This window comes from Chiloscyllium punctatum, chromosome 20, assembly GCF_047496795.1.
Source record: "Chiloscyllium punctatum isolate Juve2018m chromosome 20, sChiPun1.3, whole genome shotgun sequence".
Taxonomy (NCBI): Eukaryota; Metazoa; Chordata; class Chondrichthyes; order Orectolobiformes; family Hemiscylliidae; genus Chiloscyllium; species Chiloscyllium punctatum.
Window position 1 is genome coordinate 47,862,813 of NC_092758.1, and position 16,294 is coordinate 47,879,106.

The following is a 16,294-nucleotide window of genomic DNA, read 5'->3' on the forward strand; positions in this document are numbered from 1 at the left end:
TTCATTATCTTAGCTGATCAAGATAATATTTCTAGATAATATATCTTATTATATATTTATCAGAAAATGTTCCCATTCTTCAAAGGGAAAAAAGAGGGATATTGTATTATTGCATAAATTGCAGACAGGTAGACAGTGTACCTTTGAAACAGTTATGTGTTATCATGACGTGTGACATTCCAATATAATTGTATCTGCCTCACCTTCAGTAATAGTCACAGTCATAATTCTAGCAGTCTTCCCGCAGTTACTGTATTTTTCCTCTGTCTGTAGTCAGTAAGCACAGAAGCAAGCTATATGTAAGCCTGAAATGTTATAGAAGTGTAAATGGTATTGTTGATAAACTTTGAGAACAGCTATCTCAACAAGAACTTAATCTTTATTGTATACATTAGAAAGGTGAACAACTCAGGAATACCCAGAGCATATCATTCTGATAGTGATATTTTACACAGAAATTACTTCAATCTATATACTGTTACAAAGAAGTATTATAGTTAATATTGCTTGGAAGATGTATAGATTGAAAAATTATGAAGAAAATAACTTATTTCAAGTTTGTAGACACGATTGAAGTAAGTTCTTCAAAAGAGGTAATTTAAAGTTCACTATAGACATTTTTTTTAACAAAGGTTCCTAGAAATCAGATGCATGGTGAGAACTGTATGTTGCTGGAGACTTTCTAAGGGCTGGTGTTTGAACATTGATTGCCTTGAAGAAGTCTTTGTTTTATCTGGGTGAGTTGGAGGGAGGTCTGCAAAAGAACAAGCTGACTTTTTGGGGAATCTTCAAAGAACCAGTTGAGTTGGAGGAGAGCTTGAGGTGGGCAAGCTGCCCAGCTGATCTCTCCCATTTCTGAAAAGAAACCCACTGCATGAGTTCAGGGTGACACTTAGTTGCTCTTTTGAAAGGATGATTGAACAAATATCTCAATATTGTATTTCCTGAGTAAACTGCACTTGCAAGACTTCAAAATGTCAGTTCATGATTAGTGATTGACAGAACATCAGAGAAACAGACTTAAGAACATCTTATATTTTATCTTTTGCTTAAATAATAACACATTGGATTAAGTATTTTCTTTTCAGAAAACAAATCTCTGCAGATAACATTATTTTCTCTTTTCCTGAGGTGTATGTTTGTGTTTGCAATTATTGCATCTTAATTGAACAAGCTTTACGTTGATAATAAACTCATAATTATGTTCATTAAGAAACTTTGTGGAAGGTAGTTGGGCAAAGGACACTGCGTGCAGAGCTCCTGTAACAATGACCTGATGCTGATCTAATTTTTTCCAGCAACATGATGATTTTATGCCATGTCGGACTATTGCCCTTGGAAAGCTTTCCTCTCATCACTATTGATTTCAATTTTTCAAGGACTTTACAAATATCAAAGGACTGGTGGTGAGATTCTGTCTTCTGGGAGCTGATTATTAGCTTGCACTGGATTCTAAAACAAAGCACTCCCTTTTTGGTGGTTCAGCTAAACATTACAAGACCTGTGGTATTATTTGAAAAAAGACTAAGGGGCTCGTTTGACATCTTATGTATCAGCAGCAATACAAAGCTACTTATTTCTAAATTTGCCCCGTTCTGGTGAAATTTCCTCAATTTCCTCACCCAAACTGGTTAACTCTGTTTCTCACTGCACCTGATATTGCCTGACTGTTAAATATTTCCAGCATTTTCTGTCCTTATAACATAATAACTGGTTTGAAAGTAGTTAATGATACAATGCTTTTAACAATTTCTGGGAAGTGATAAGATTCTTCCCAAATTCATGAATTCATGCTCATCTTCTGTGTTTATTCATTTAGTTGGCCTAATAGCCTCAAAAAGCAATCGTGTAAAGGGGTGTCGTGTGAGTAATAGGATTATACATTTACTATGTGTTTAAAACTGTTCGAGTTTGTGTTATTCAATAAATATTTTAGTTTATTCAATTATATTTTTATTTCTTTTGCTTCATGAACTTTTATTGTTTACCAAAGCCTGCAACATTGCATGCTTATATTTCAGTAAATTACACCATGTTAAAAAGCAAAACAAAATAAAAACTAAAATTGCTGCTTTTCAATTTGAAGGAGATTTGAGCTGGGCAACAAGCCGCTACCACTTCCAGAAGACAGAGCCAGCAGCATGCATTTTATGTCAGATATGGCACTAATTTGGAACAAATAAAGTACTCACCAGTATGCCTATCTCTGCACTCTCAGTAACACACCCTCACTGGGCATGGTTGTGGCTTTTCTCACTTTCCATACAGTTAGTTTTCTGATCTCTGCATGAGATTGCTGATTTGATTCTAAATTTCACCCAAGTTCAGCTGGAGGCATATGTCAAGCAAAATTGTGTTTGAGCTGCTTCACTTTATTTTGAACAGGTCAGCAAAGAGCAGAACTCTTCCACAATTGTTGGAAATTAATTGAAACACTGCTTTAAAGCTTTACGTACAATGTGATATTCATTGTGCTATTCAGGGCCTTTCTTGCAGTTAGCTCAGTTGGCTGGATGGCTCATTTGCAGAGTGATGCCAACAGAATGGGTTTAATCCCATGCTGGCTGAGGTTACCATGACGACTCTCTTTCTCAACTTCTCCCCTCACTAGAGGCATGGTGACCCATGGTGACCCCAGCAGTGGTTAGTCTCTCTCTAGTAAGGGAGTAATGTTTTGGCCCAGTAGGGCTTTAGTGACTGTACTTTTACAGGTCCTTTTAGTGACTTCAAACTGTGGAAACTGCATTCTGAATGGTTTTGACAATTGAAGAGTGCAGATAAAGGGGTCTGTTTTAGGATGGCAGCCGGTGACTAGTGGAGTTCTGTAGGGTCAGTGTTGAGGTCACGACTATTCCCGTTATTCATAAATGATCTGGATGAAGAAACTAAGGGCATGTTGCTATGTTTGCAGATGACACAAAGATCAGTGGAGGGACAGGTAGTGTCGAGAAAGCTGAGGCTGCAAAAGGTCTTCTCCAGGCTAGAAGGGTGGGTAATGAAGTGGCAGATGGCAAAAAATAGGATATATACTTTGGTAGAAAGAATAGATGCATAGACTGTTTTCTAAATGGGGAAAAGCTCCAAAATCTGAAGCACAAAGGGACTTGAGAATTTTAGTTCAGGATTTTCTTGAGGTTAAGATACAGGTTCAGTTGACAGTTAAAAAGACAAATGCAGTGTTAGCAATCATTTCAAGTGTCCAGAACACAAGAGCAGAGCTTCTGAGGCTTTAAGGCCTTAGTCAGACTGCATTTCAAATTTTTGAACCAGTTATCTAAGGAAGGATATGCTCAATTTGGAGGGGTCCAGAGGATGTTTACAAGAATGATACTGGGGATGAAGGGCTTCTCATTTGAAGAGCAATTGAGGACTCTAGGTCAGTACTCAATGGAGTTTAAAAGGATGAAGGGGTTTCACTGAAACTTACAGAATACTGAGCGGCCTGGATAGAGCGGATGAAGAAACTAGCACCTGAGGGCACAGTCTCTGAATGAAGAGATGACTTTAGAACTGAGATGACAAGGAACTTCTTCAGCCAGTGAATCTATGGAGCTCATTGCTGCAGAGTGCTTTTTGAGGGCAAGTCTTTGAGTGCATCTAAGACAGAGTTAGATCGGTTTTTGATTAGTGAGGGAATAGGCAGGAGAATGGGGTTGAGAAACGTATCAGCCACGATCGAACAGAGGAGCAGACCCAATAAGGTGAATAGCCTAATTTTGGATGTAGGTTTGCTCGCTGAGCTGAAAGGGTCATTTCCAAGTGTTTTGTTAACCTACTAGGAAGCACTGCTGATGATTCCTGCTTTATATTTATATGGTTGAGTTTCTTTCTATATAAATAGAAAGCAGGAATCATCAGCAGTGCTTCGCCCGGAGGCCCACTGAAGATGTTACCTAGTAGGGGTAACGAAACGCCTGGAAATGAACCTTCCAGCTCAGCAAGCAAACCTACATCCAGAACCTCAAACTGAGCGACAAATCCTCTCAAAACTTGCTAAAGCCTAATTTTGCTCCTGTATCTTATGGTCTTATCCCGCATATGGTGAAACAATTTTATAAAGAATACAGAAATTCATGATCATTCTGGAAACCTTACCTAGTGAGCACTGAAGAGTAGTTCTGCATCTGTCCACGTACCAGAAGTTCCTCTGTAGCATTCCAGTTGCTTGTTTGTCTGTATCTTTGGTAATCGTTCATTATACAGTTGTTGGGTTTCATTGAACATTATAATTTAGATTGTTGATCCAGTTGTGAATTTGCCCCCACATTCTTCATTCTTTTGAATGCATTGCGGTGAGAATAATAGAGAACTAAAAGGGAACCAACTATTGGATCTCTGTTCCAAAGTCTGTAGACATAGCTTAAGTTCCCCAGTTGTATTTCTTGAAAATAGTAAATCTTCATTTTCTTTAGAAAATATCATAGAAGTGATTAATTATAAACACAAAAATGTGTTTAAAATTACTTTTGGTGCAGCATGCTCCTTCTGAACAACTTATTCTTGAATATGAGATAGAAAGGTTCATATTTAGACAGACTGCAGTTAGAATCCAAATATTTTGAATGTAATTGTCAGTCCAATCTTAAATCCCTTCCCAAGTGTAAAACAGCAGCAACAACTTAACATCTTTGAAAATTATTTCTACACAAGCATAACAAACTTCCCTAGTGTTCTCCATAATGAAACACATTACCACTGATAGCGTTATAATTATTCCACAGGTAAATTCTGGTTGCAGATCATACAACAAATTAAACAGCCATCTTATTAGGTACGCTCTCATCTGTAATCTGATAAAACACTCTTGATAATTAAAAACTGACAATGGGATTGTTTCACAAGAATGCATGAAAATAAATGAAGTCAAAGCCAAGAATAATAATTAGATGCAGAATCATTATTTTATACTGAGCTTCAAAAGCTGGCTGGTCGTGCTATCTATTTACATAAATACTAATGCCCAAATTATCAAAGGATATGAAAAATAACCGAGTGAGGTTTAAGCAGATCTAAACAATTAGTATTCTCCTATCCAAAGTGAAGGGATACAAGCTTCTATGTGTCTTACTGGTCCCATTGCTCAGATTCTTAAAATGATCTTGATAGCTTGGCTGCTCTTTCCTGGGTTTTGTTCATAATAAACAGGTTTCATTGTTTTCCACATTTCTTTGTTTACATTATGTTCTGACTGGAGATTTATTTTTTCTTTTCTTTGTCAACATTTTTCCAAGGGGCACAACAACCATAGCAACTCAAATAATTAGCCTAGCTGTTAATTGGTAGGATGGGATGATAGGGGAATATTGGAGCTTTTAACTGCTGATATGCTGATTCACAGAGAAGAGCCTAATATCAGGAAATCTTGGTCTGCTTTTACTAATAAGTCACTTACCACAATACATTTTCATGAATTTCAGCAGCAAGATAGTGGTATATGCTATACATTACAACTACGATGATGATGAATTTCAGGAAACACCAGATCATAAAGCCCTATGTTCACAATTCTTGGGAGTATTTGTGCAGCATGCATGATTTTCTGATGTTTGTAGTGGTTCATTTAAATTTTAAATATGCGTTATTAATCTGGCAGTATTTTTCATATCTGCACTGATGATTCATTTCTAACCTATTGTTCTGCATCTACTCCCAAGCATCTCAGTCAAAATCATCATAAATAAAGGAAAAAAAACAACTCAATGATGATGCAGTATTAAGAAAATAGAATCTACATTGCAGTGTCATTAAGCTGGTAGGCACTTAACCAGAAATTGTCTGGACTACAGTGCCAAGCAACGATGAAAGTCTATAACATATCGTAATTAGTTGAGAACTTGAGGACAAAAAAAATAGATTTGATTTTCCTAGCTTTGTGAAATTGTGAACTTTTATAAAATCAGAAAGTAATTTTGAACATTAAGTTTAGACAACATTTACAAAATCATAATTGATTTTAGTTAAATGACCGGCAACCACCTGAAGAGATAATTGCAAGAATATTTACTGACTTGTGTCTTACCCAGACAGGGAGACAGACCAAAAGCAGGTTTATGCAGAGGGACAGCACCAGAATTCAACCAGTCAGAGCTGGTGACAAGTCCTGAGTTGCTTAAAAATCAGTGGAAAGAAAGCTTAAGAAGCAAAGTTTATGGATGTGTCAGTGAAGATGACATCTTACATGACTATTGAAGCAAAGGTAGAAAGAGCCACAGTTGGACCTACATACAGGCTTCCAAACAGTAGACGGGAGCTGGGGCACGCCATACACACCAGGAGATGAAAAAGATGTGTAGGAAAGACAAAGTTACAGTGATCATGGGAGATCTCAATATGTAGTTGGACTTGGAACATCAGGTTGGTAATGATTGCAAGGAAAGGAATTTGTGGAATGTCTACAAAATGGCTTTTTATAGCAGTTTGTGGAGGAGCCCACGAGGAAACAGGCAATACTGGATTTAGTGATCTGCAATGTGGCAGACTTAATAAGGGAGCTTAAAGTGAAGGAACCCTTAGGAGGCAGTCCACTTCACCTTCACCAGTTTCCTCATTTCCCCTCCCCCCACCTTACCCCAGTTCCAACCTTCCAGCTCAGCACTGTCCTCATGAACTGTCCTACCTGCCAATCTCCCTTCCCACCTATCCACTCCACCCTCCTCCCTGACCTATCACCTCCATCCCCACCCCCATTCACCTATTGTACTCTTTGCTACCTTCTCCCCAGCCCGATCCCCCCATTTATCTCTCCACCCTGGAGGCTCCCTGCCTCCATTCCTGATGCATGACTTTTGCCCGAAACGTCAATTTTCCTGCTCCTCGGATGGTGCCTGACCTGCTGTGCTTTTCCAGCACCACTCTGATCTAAACTCTGGTTTCCGGCATCTGCAATCCTCGCTTTTGCTTCGAAGCTTGGCAGAAAGCAGAGAGTGGGGATAAAGTGTTCCTTCTCAGGATGGCAGCTGGTGACAAGTGGTCTTCTACAAGGCTCAGTGTTGGGACCATAACTTTTCACTTTATACATTAACAATCCAGATGAAGGAACTGAGGGCATTCTGGCTAGGTTTGCAAATAATACAAAGATGGGTAGAGGGACAGGTAGCATTGAGAAGGTAGAGGGGCTGCAGAGGGATTTGGACAGGTTAGGAGAGTGGGCAAAGAAGTAGCAGATGGAGTACAATGTGGGAAAGTGCGAGGTCATGCAACTTGGGAGGAAGTATGGAAGGATGGACTATTTTCTAAATAGGGAGAAAATTCAGAAGTCTGAAGTGCAAAGATTCTTGACAGTCCTAGTCCAGGATTCTCTCAAGATAAACTTGAAGGCTGAGTCAGTAATTAGGAAGGCAAATGCAATGATGGTTTTTATTTTGAATTGGCTTGAATATAAAAGCAGGGATGTACTTCTGAGGCCCTATAAGGATCTTGTCAGACCACATTTGGAGTATGGTGTGAAGTTTTGGGCCTCATATCTCTGGAAGGATATACTGGCCCTGGAGTGTGTTCAGAGGAAATTCATGAGAATGATCCATGGAATAAAAACTTAACACATGTGGAACATTTGATGACTCTGGGTCTGTACTCAATGGAGTTTAGAAAGGTGAGGCGGGATTCAATTGAAACATATGGAGTACTGAGTGGTCTGGAGAGAGTGGATATTGGGAAGATGTTTCCATTAGTAAGAGAGCCTCGGACCCAAGGGCATAACCTTAGACTAAAGGGAAGACCTTTTAGAACGGAGATAAGGAGAAACTTCTTCAGCCAGAGAGTGGGGAACCTATGGAATCTATTGCCACAGAAGGCTCTGGAGGCCAGGTTATATAGTATATTTATGACTGAGGTAGATAGGTTCTTGAGTATCAAGGGGATCAAAGGTTATGGGGAGAAAGTGGGCAAATGGGGTTGAGAAACTTATCAGCCATGATTGAATGGCAGAGCAGACTCAAGGTGCTGAATGGTCTAATTTATGCTTCTATGTCTTATGATCTAATGAACTTATGAATGCAAGGGAACCTATGCTTTGTAATAAACGAGCTGTATTAATAGTTTGTTCTAAGAATCTTGGAAAGAGATATTAATTTAAGAAAATAGGAAAGAGGAAATGCACAGAACTATCCTGTAATAAATTGGTAATGACTGTGCCAACTGAGTAACAATGTTTAATGTAGAGATCACAGGGGATTGGATGCTTGTAAAAATAATTCTGCAGTGAAAAGGATGAATCTTTCTTTCTAACTTTCACAATGAGATTGTTTCAATAGTTGTAGTACAACATAATACAGTTTATGGTTTTCTTTTCTGTAATAAACATGTATACTCTTTGTTAAAGAAAGTTGTCAGCTTCTCTCGTAATTATGTACAGTGAATGCCCTCGAAACAAGACATATCTATCAAGTAAGGTTCCACTCAGGAATCTGACTTGTCCAGAATTACCAACAACTGAATCATAACAAAGCTCAGTTGTATGGATTAAATGGGATTTTCTGATCTCTAACAGTGGTGCTGGTCTTATGAAACCTGGAACAATTCAATCATGAAATTAGATAGAAGCACAGCTGCTTTATTATTCATTCAACCTTTTGAGTTGAGATTCATTTGTAAGTATTTTACCTTGCCCACTTTGATCTGTTAAGAACATAGAATATTACAGCACAGTACAGGCCCTTTGGCCCTCAATGTTGTGCCAACCTGTGAAACCAATCTAAAGCCCATCTATCCAACACTATTCCATTATCATCCATATGTTTATCTATTGACCATTTAAATGCCCTTAAAGTTGGTGAGTCCACTGCTGTTGCAGGCAGGTATTCTATGTAAAGAACTTACCTCTGACATCTGTCCTATATCTATCACCCCTTAAATTGAAGTTATATTCCCTCATGCTAGCCATCACCATCTGAGGAAAAAGGCTCTAACTGTACACTCTATCTCATCCTCTGATCATCTTGTATGCCTCTATTAAGCCACCTTTTAACCTTGTCTCTAACAAAAACAGCCTCAAGTCCCTCAACCTTTCCTCATAAGTCCTTCCCTCCATACGAGGCAACACCCTGGTAAATTTTCTCTGAACCCTTCCCAGTGCTTCCACATCCTTCCTATTATCATTTCTCATGATGCAGCTGTAGGATTGTGACCTAGTGTGGTACTATTTTGTGTGGAATGCATGTTCTACAAATTCCAAATAAGGAATGTTCAACAAGACTGGAACTAGACATTGCTGAGGGAAGAAATATTGACTTAAATGAGCTAAATAAGATTTCAAATTGGCCTGTAATGCCCTCAAAAGGAGAATCATTATATATTGCATGCCTTCAGCTATCTGCTGCCATTCAATATGTTTCTATTGGAAAACACTCTGAGACAAACTGGTTTCATTATTTCAGTTTATAATAAAAGTACATTTTTTCATAGATGTGAATGGTTTAGAAAATGCATCCCTGCAAAAGTAACAGTCTATCAAATTCCTCTGCACTTTTCGCTGGAGGCTGGTGAATATCTGAGCAGAGAGAGGTATTAGAGTCATAGAGTCATAGAGATGTACAGCCTGGAAACAGACCCTTTGGTTCAATTTGCCCATGCTGACCAGATATCCCAACCCAACCTAGTCCCACCTGCCAGCAGCTGGCCCATAGGCCCATATTATAGTTGAGAGTTTGTTGCTGGGAAAGCACAGCTGGTCAGGCAGCATCTGAGGTGTAGGAGAATCGACGTTTCAGGCATAAGCCCTTCATCAGGAATGAGGGTTATGGGTCGGGGCTGAGAGATAAATGGGAGGGGGGGTGGGTATGGAGCAAGGTAGCTGAGAAAGTAATAGGTGAATGAGGGTGAGGGAGAAGGTGAGGGAGAGGTATTAGCCAAATATGCAGGGTCTCGACCATCTTTGCAGTTGCTTTCAAAGACAATTGATAGCCTGAAGGTAGAACAATGGAGCAGGATGTCACAGGAGGCCTGAACTTCTGAAGAACCAAGGAAAAAGGAACAAAACACCTTGCTGGGATTAATGAAAGGTTCTGAGCAAACTACCATAATGATCCCCCTACCCTCCATGGTGAGGTGGTTTTTCCAGTCGTGCTTGAACTCAACTTATCCTTTTAAAAAAGAGTCCCCACTGTCTCTATTAAGTCCAGTGAGTTTACATGTTAGAGGACACCAGTAAGATTTCTCCCTGAGTAATTATGAGGATTGCTGTCAATGCAGTCCAGAGTCAGTAGATTTATATCATTAGCCTTGCATTAAAGCGATCAAATAGCTACCATATGAAACTTATCAGAGAATTTGCCTGAAAGTATTCATACTCTGAAACAAAGAGAGGACATGTTGATCATCAATGTTGCAATGCACTGTTTCTTTTGTCACGAGTCAATTGTGTGTTGAAAATTACTTATTTAATAGGTGTCGAATGCATAAACCAACATAAATATAATACTTCGCTGGTAGGTTTAAAGGATATTAAGTTAATTCTGAGAAACGTTTTGGCTGATTAGTGCTCCTTATCTTTAAATTGTTAAACATCTGTTCTCTAATTGTTGCTGTAGTGTTTAACCTTTTACAGGTATAATTTTCATACTTGGAATAATCACAATGCCACAACTTGTTAATGTCTTTCAGTGGTTTAACTATCAAATTGGCCTTTGAAGGATCAAAGCTTAATGAGCTTTTCATGAAGTTGGATGAACAATGTGCCTTGGGAATTTTCCAATTCATATTCTCTTTCACTCCAACCTTACACAGTGTGTAAAAAAACAATTTTAATTTACTGGACATATGTCCTATTTATTATTGTTGAATTATGGATAGTTAACTATGATGAAATGTTACAATTTGTTCTGTTTATAATTTATAAAGAAAGCAATAGTGTACATTTGTGCAGAAGCTTTCAGGATCAGAGAAGTCCCACAGCACTACATATCCAGTGAAGCATAGGAATGCTGGAATGTAGAGAAAAGCAGCAGCCATTTTGCAGTCAGCGATGCACCCCAGAGAGCAATGAGAAAAATGGCCAGATAAATTGTTTTACTTGTGCTGCTTGAAAATGTTACCAGAGCAACAGGAAAATTTCCCTAGTTCCCCTGAAAAAGAGATGGTAATGAGGCAGACTTGATTAGGGAGCTAGGTCAAGGAACCCCAAGGGGGCAAAGCCCATAATAAGTTAAAATTCACCTTGCAGTTGAAAAGGAGAAGCTTGAATCCGATATAACAGTCTTACGGTTGAGAAAAGGTAACTACAAAGACAAGAGGGAGGAGCTGGCTCAAGCTGATTGGAAAGGGACTCCAGCAGGGAAGGCGGTGAAGGAGTAATGACAGGGATTTGTCAGGGTAATTCAGGAGACACAGCAGATATTCATCCCAAGGAAGAAAAAAGATATGAAAGAACGGATGAGGCAAACATGACTGACTAAGGAAGTCAGGGACAGCATGAAAGCAAAAGAAAAAGTTTCCAATGTGGTGAAGATTAGCAGGAAGCCAGCAGATTGGGAAGCCTTTCAAAACCAGCAGAAGTAAACTTAAAAAGCAATAAGAGAGTAGAAGATGAAATTTGAGGGTAAGCTAGTATGTAATATAAAAGAAGATTGCCAGAGTTATTTTTAGCAATGTAAAAGGTAAAAGGGAGAGGCAAGAATGGACATTGGGCTGCCGGAAAATAATTGATGTAATACCCTTGTTTAAAAATAGAAGGAGACAGAAGGCAACAAACTATAAGCTGATTAGTCTTATCTTGGTTGTTGGTAAGATTTCAGAGTTGATTATTAAAAATGAGGTTGTGGAGTAATTGGAAGTGTATGGTAAAATAAGGCTGAATCAGCATGGCTTTATCAAGGGCAGGTCATGCCTGACAAATCTGTTAGAATACTTTGAGAAGATAATGAGCAAGTTGGACAAAGGAGAGGCAGTAAACTTGATTGATTTGAATTTTCAGAAGGCCTTTGACAAGGTGTCACATGGGAGGCTGCTTTAGAAAATAAGAGCCCATGATGTGAGGGGCAAATTTCTACCATGGATAGATGACTGGCTGACTGGCAGATAACAGAGAGTGGGATACCAGGAGATGATTAGTTGAGTTCCGCTGGGGTCAGTTTTGGGACCATAACTATTCTCTTTACATATTAATGATCAGGATGAAGAAACTGAGAGCATTGTTGTGAAGTTTGAAGATGACATAAAGATAGGTGGAGTGACAGGTAGTGTTGAGAATGCAGGGAGAGAGCTATGGAAGGGCCTGGACAGTCCAGGACAGTGGGTGAAAAAGTAGCAGATGGAATAAAATCTGAGAAAGTATATATTTGTAAACTTTGATAGGAAGAAGAGAGGCAGAAACTATTTTCTATATGGGAAATGGCTATAGAAATTTGAAGTACAAAGCGACTTCGGATTCCTAGTTCAGGATTTTCTTAAGGTTAACTTATAGGTTCAGTTGGCAGTTAGGAAGGCAAATGCAATGTTAGCATTCATTTCAAGAAGGCTAAAATGCAAGACCAAAATTGTACTGCCTAGGCTGCATAAGGCTCTGTCAAACCGCATTTGAAATATTGTGAGTAGTTTTGGGTCCCATAACTAAGGAACGATGTGCTAGACAATGTTCAAAAGACTGATCTAGAAATGTAGGGCTTGTCGTATGAAGAGTGGATGAGGATTTGAGGAGTTTAGAAGGATGACGGGTGATCTTATCGAAACTTACAGAATACTGAGAGGCCTATATAAAGTCGACATGGAGAAGATATTAGGAGAGACTGGGACCTGAAAGCACAGCCTCAGGGAGAAGGGACAACCCTTTAGAACTGACATGAGGAGGAATTTCTTCATCCAAACGGTGGTGAATCTGTGGAACCCATTGCCTCAGAGGACTGTGGAGGCCGAGTCATTGAATCTTTTTAAGAGAGAGGTAGATTGGTTCTTGATTAGTAAGGGATCAGAAGTTATGCGGAGAAGGCGGGAGAATGGGGTTGAGAAACATATCAGCCATGATCAAATGGCAGTGTGGACTCAATGGGCTAAATGGCCTAATTCCGCTCCTCCATCTTATAGTCTTATGGTATCCTTCTGGATTACTGAGCCAGCATACTAGGTTCTTCCTAATTTTCTGTTTCTCCCCTAGCAGTGAAACTGGAGTTCCACCAAAGGCCCAAGCATATTTTTGGATCGTTGCAGTTCTCTTTGCAGCTAACCAATTCATGGATGGTTCAGGGAAAAAAAAATGTTCTGAAAAAGGTTCACTGGAGTGGAATCATTAACTCTGTTTTCTTTCCACAGTTTGCAATTTGTTTTTGTTTGAGTCAAAACATATCTACCTGCATGGCAGGTTATAGTTCTAAATTTTAAGAATGGTGGATAGGAAAGGAGAAAAGGGAAGTGATGTAAGTGATGTTAAGTTCTTTTTGCCAATGTTACTCACGTATGTTAAATGACTATCCAATTATGAAGTCACATTTAGATAGTATTAGTAAGTGGTTCACAAATTTTAATATTGGTTTAGGAAAGCTGTAAATCTTTTATTCTGGTGAATAGTTAACTAATAAAGATCAAATCTAACTAACTTAAACAATTCCAAAATGTTCTAATATTTACATAAAGTACGCTGTAGCACTTGCCTTAACCATGGTACACATGAATGTATATAAAGAGACAGGTTCACAATGATGGAATATATCTTGATTTCAAATTTCTAAAACATGCTAATTAGAATAATTATGCAAAGCATATTGATGCATTTAGAAACATTATGCATTTATGGTAATCAATTTTGAGCTTATTGTGTTACAACTATGTAACTCTGAAGGGCAAATGCAGCATTTATCTTGTTAGGAGTAAGTTAATAGAAGATTATGGAGCATTTTTCTTTACAGTTATATGTTGCAACCTGCCTGATCGTTTATTAATCCCTGCACTCCTCTGAACTAACATGCTTGAGCACAGGAAAATGCTTCATAATATGTATGCAATGCTTATAGTGTCACAATATTTCTGCTCACTGTTAGTCCAATCTATACTACAGGAAATCAGATGGGAAATAAATAAATGTGATGTAAAGCATGTCTGTATTTGCATAGTAAAAATGTGTTTTGATTGACACATGAACAGGAGGGGAACAGAGGGATAGAAACTGCATATGGGCAATCAGTCGCAGGCCTAAATAAAGATTAAGGATCAGTACAGCCTTAGTGGGCTGAAGGTACTGTCCCTGTGTTGCACTACATTGTGTTGTGTTATAAGGATTTTGAAAATAATGGCCATTGAAATTTTAGAACTCAAGAACTTGTACTTATAGCAAATTGAAACTTACAGCAGACTATAGTTTTTATAAAACATCTCTTTGTGCAAAGGCACAATTTCGTACTTATTAGATTGATCCAAATAATCTTATGAATTTAATGGAACTGTTTATATAATGTTTCACTCTGCTATTAAAGAATATATATTGTGCATGCTGAGGTAATGGAAATTTTGACTTTATTTATGAAATATCTGACTATGTTTTCATCTTATTGCACATGAGGCCAAGATAATTTGATATTGGATCACTTTCTTTGATGACGTGCACTGTGTCTCATTAGAATATCACACCTCCAGAGCTAACCCTTTTACTACAGTTTATTGATAATTTATTCAGATTAATTGAGTAATTGATTTGGGACTTCTGTTCACTGCTCTGAAACTCTGTTTATTGTAATCTGTGTTTCTTTTTGCTGCATATTTGACATTATTATGCTATTTCTGATATCCCAATTGCATTTATGTGAATCTTTGAAAATGCCACATCTGGACTATCTCCTTTATCATGATCCATAGACATGTTTGCCCTTTCATAATCGGCAGTGTTGATCAAACTAATTTTTGAATTTAATGAATTGTTTAACCGGAATAAACAATTTACTTTATTTAAATGCATTCCACTTAGCAGTTTAGTTTTCTGTTCCATTTTGTCCTTTTCTATTACCAGAAGTAACCCACATTAGCATTTATTAAAATATATTAACATATCTAAAGCACTTCAATGTTGCTCATTGATGTAAAATATTTTGCATAACTGCAAATAATGGATTGACCTTTATAGTTCTGGCAGTTGCAGAGAAAATTCATAGTTTCTGAATGCCATTTTGTTAAAAGAAGTGTTCAGCTTAATAGGTAACAACAAATTAATGCTTGGGCAGAACCTTGTGCTCTCAATGGTAGCATACTCATAGCTAAATTGAATATATCGTGATGCACTTAAATGCTATCTTCCCATTTCCACTTGATCATGACTTTCCTGCCCTACTCCTGATTGAGGCCCTTAGATGGCCAAGTAATAAATTTAAAAGCCTGAACCCACAGCTGCTGGGAATAAGCGGGAGTAAGAGGCTTGTTGTCATGCAGCATGCCCAGTCAGTAAACCTAAGCTGGCAGCTTGTCAGCTGGTGAGCATAGGGAGGAAGCCCTTGGTCAAAGGCAAATAGTGCCTGATCAAGGGGCTGGACAGAGGGATAGGATGTCTATTGAGAGGCAATACTGTGCCCTTGTTTCTGGCTACCCAGCAGAAAATCTGTTGACCCACCATCACAGAATCATCCCCTCCCCGCAACAGATTTCTTACTTCACACCTTGGTCCTCTACAATCGCAAGTGCCATTCCTGTAGCAGCATGGTTGCCTCTGTTCACTGCTAACTGTGAGAGATGCTAGCCTCTGATTGGCTAGTAGGTCTCACTGGAAAAGACACCCACCCTGAGGTCTTAATTCCTAATCAAAGTCCATTGGTGGCCTCAGTGAATGACTGATAGGAATTATATTCGATGGTCTTACCTGAAGGAAACAGTGAACGTCTCTAAACTTCCCTCTTGTAAGAACCTGGCTCTTGTACAAAATTCACCCCTAATTATTGCAGTGTGAAAATTGTTTTAGTGACAGGAGTCTCTTGAATCCAATAAAAGGGATCTGCAAAGTTCAATTTTCAATTTTAAATTTTAAACCATCCTGTTGTGTCTGCTCCCATTCCTTTTCTTTCTATTTCCTTCCCCATTTTATTTTATTCTTCAATGAGTTTTGAACATTGCTGCCAAGTTCAACATTTATGATCGGTCCTAATCACCCTTGATATGGCAGTGTTGCACTGCCTTCTTGGGCTGTTGCAGTTAATCTGGGTAGGTATAACCACATTGTTGTGAGGAGAGAATTCCAAAGGCTTGATCCAGAGATGATGAAGGAATGGTGATGTAATCCCAAGTCAGGATAGTGTGTGGCTTGGATGGACTCTTGAAGGTGGTATTCTATGTAGAAGAATTTGCGCTTTTAGAAAGCCCTGCCAAAGGACACTTGGCAAGTTTCTTTAGT